Genomic DNA, 3,368 nt, shown 5'->3' on the forward strand with positions numbered 1-3,368 from the left:
TTGTTGTTTTATTGTTTTTTAAATCTGCGCGTGCTTCGTGCTTCGCTATCTCAAATACACAGCTCTGAGACGAAAGAAGAATAGATGAACAGTGGGCATCACTTGTTTTTCACAGACCCACATAACCACCATCACTTCATGCGGATACCCCTTTGGCACCAGCTGCGGTCTCTAGGCTGGAGCTGAACAACAACACCCTGATAATGACTGTGTTTAGACTGTTCTTCCCTTTCTATGCAAGGCCACCTGGGTTGGCTGGAAGACTGTTTACTTAGCCTGGCAGGGCAAAGGACACTGTCTCAGCTGAACTCTGGACACATACACACACACGCATACAGACATATATACACATGCAGACATACACTCATTTCCCCTCCAAACGCCTTTGACGCTTATTCCCTTCCGATACTGACGGTGGATCAAGGAGACCAGCGCATAGGCTGCAGGCCCGGATGTACTCTCTACATTGGCTGTCTCTCACCCTTTACCCACCCCTGTTGCTTGTCATGTGTTTCTTTGGTGTATTAAGAGTTTTTTTCATGTGCTATGTGCAGAGGTGGTTTTTTCTGTTCTCAAACTGATCTCCTGTTGGAGCTCAGTCTGGGGAGTTATTTTTTCTCCTTATCTTTCCTCATGTGGTGCATTTTCCATTGTTATACCTCTCTGACCTGTCTTCCCCATGTGATGTTTTTGTGTAATGTATGTATGGTCGGAGGGTAAGATGGCGCCGCCATTGCGTGCAATAGGTCGGCAGCCTTAACATGAAATTTCCCCTTGTGGGACTAATAAAGGTATATCAAATCAAATCAAATCATTTACTAAGCAATATCAAGTAAATAGCAAGTACAATAATACTCACAGACCCCAATATAAAGCGCCTTGAGGCGACTAATGTTGTGATTTGGTGCTGTACAAATAAAATTGAATTGAATTGAAATATAGAAAATGTCTTGTTTTTTTGCAGCTACCCATTCTAGTGGTTCCCATTTTGATTTATTAGTTCAGTTGTCAGCAGAGTTTTGTTCAGAATTCACTAATTTACATCAGATTTAATGGACAGACCTGCTGCTGGCTATAAAATAATTAATAAGATTTTGGTGAGAGCTGATTCCAGTGGGAGACAGGATGTGAAAAGAAACCTGTTTCCAAAGAGAGATGTGTAAAATTTAAATACAAATTGAATTCAGTTGTGAAATTGGAAATGACTTAAATCTTAAAATGGTCAAATAAAACATATAAAGGCAAAAAGCCACCAAACCTTTCACGCATGGCTATGGTCCAGGCCTCTGAGATTGAATTAGGAACACTTAGGAATTTTAATTGATGACTGGCTCTCTTTTTTTCTCCACCTCACATTCAGCAACAGGGGAATAAATAAATCTTAACAGTCAAGTCTTGTCTTTGTTTTGTGCCATTATAGAGACTTGTTGCTTCGGCTTTTGTCAGTGCTGCAATAACAGTTTTATTTACACGTATGAATCTTTGCTTAGATATGCTGGATTCAGCTTCCCTGTAGCATAAAGATTCATCACAAACTGTAGCTTATTGGCCTTCTGTGTTAGATGATACTCTCTTATCCTTTCAACTCAGCCATGAATTCAGTTTTATATTAAATTTAGTTTTAATTCACTTCAGTTCAACACAATTCAATTTTTCTTTCTATAGCAATGCTTCTACTGAAGCAATGCTTATATTCATGCTTATATTAAGTCCAGGCTTTATTGTAAGTGGAAATAAACACCACAATTTACAAAGTACAGTTGAATTCTTATTTTGCCAGTCTCTCCTAATGCAAAACATTTATACACATTTTAATAAAAATAGAAATAAAGAGAAAAAATACAAAAGGAAGTGGAAATAATAATAATGATGATAATGAAATTCATTAAAAGACCTGGGCTTGAAAGACCTGAGCCTGATTACTTATGCCTGTGTGCAATTTTGGAAACAGATAATCAGCAAATAGCTGATAATAATAGTACACTGACAGTGAACAGTAGTGATGTGGTGGGAGGGGAGCACTGCTCAGTGTCTTATTCATGGCCTGTGGGGAAAAGCTATTTGAGAGTCTTTTAGCTTCTACTCAAGGCCAGAAGTGTGAACAGGCCATGTTAAGAGTGTTTATTGTCCTTAATGGTGCTGTGGGCCCTCGTCACAACCCTGGTGGGGTAAATATCCTGTAATGAAGGGAAGCTTGCTCCTGAGATGCACTGTGTACACTGGAGAGCCTTTTTGTCCTACACAATGCAGCTTTCATGCCACGCTGTAATTGAGGTAGTGATGACACTCTCAGCTGTACATCTGTAAAGGTTACTGAGGATTTTGCTTGACATGCAAAGTTTCCTTCTATTTTTCCTCAAAGCTTTTATTGAATTTGTATCAGCAGCAAAACACATAAAATGGTCTCACTGAATTAAGACAATCAAATTGAGATCTAGATTAACTGGAGCTAGTCAGCTCAGGATGCTCTTTGGCTAGAGAAACTGTGACATGTGCAAATGTAGAATTTGATGCCAGCAACATGTTTTATGACTGAAATAACAAATGAATGTATAACACTAAGAAAAAAATCAAGCCTTCCTGATGAATCACGAACTATGTGAACTATAGTATTTTAGATATTTTTTTGTAGATCCCATGTCAGAGGAGATGACATCACCTCTCTCTCTTTCTCTTCCTGGAAGGCCGGTGCCTTTCAGACACTCAACTTGTCTTTCATTTGGTTTGATTGTTTGGTTTGATTATGGTGCACTTATCCCCAGCTGAACCTGGTAGTTTTAGGTTAGTACCTAGGGCTGGGCGATATATCGAGTTTTTTAAAAATATCGATATATTTTTATACGAGATATAAGATGTGACAATATCCTTTATATCGATATAGTCTATGTTACGTTATAATTATAGTTGTGGAGCCACAAGTTTGCCTCTCTTTCGTCCACTTTTGTCTCTACGCAACGTTACTCGACCTCGCCTCTCCTTCACTGACTGAACACAACTCCCCCTCCTCCCCCATCGCTTCACCTGCAGGCAGCGACAAGATGGACACGGCAAATCTCCGTTAACGAGTTACTGCGCATCCCCCCGTGCGTGGGGCTGGACGCCGTCAACGTGTTAACGAGCTAGCCACGCTAACGAGCTAACCACGCTAACGCCACGGCCTAAAATCCTTTCATTCTCTCAAAAGTTGACAGCGCGCCTTATGTATGAATTCTGGTTGTGCTTGATGACCGCGAAACGATTTTATGAGGTACACGGCGCTCAGCAATCTGTCAAAAAATGTTTTAGTTCGACTTTGGTAAGTTACGGAGCTGCACCGCTACATGGATTGTTGGAGCATTACGGCTACCGAGGAGCCTCGCGGAGTGATA

This window comes from Oreochromis aureus, linkage group 6, assembly GCF_013358895.1.
Source record: "Oreochromis aureus strain Israel breed Guangdong linkage group 6, ZZ_aureus, whole genome shotgun sequence".
In the NCBI taxonomy this organism is placed as follows: Eukaryota; Metazoa; Chordata; class Actinopteri; order Cichliformes; family Cichlidae; genus Oreochromis; species Oreochromis aureus.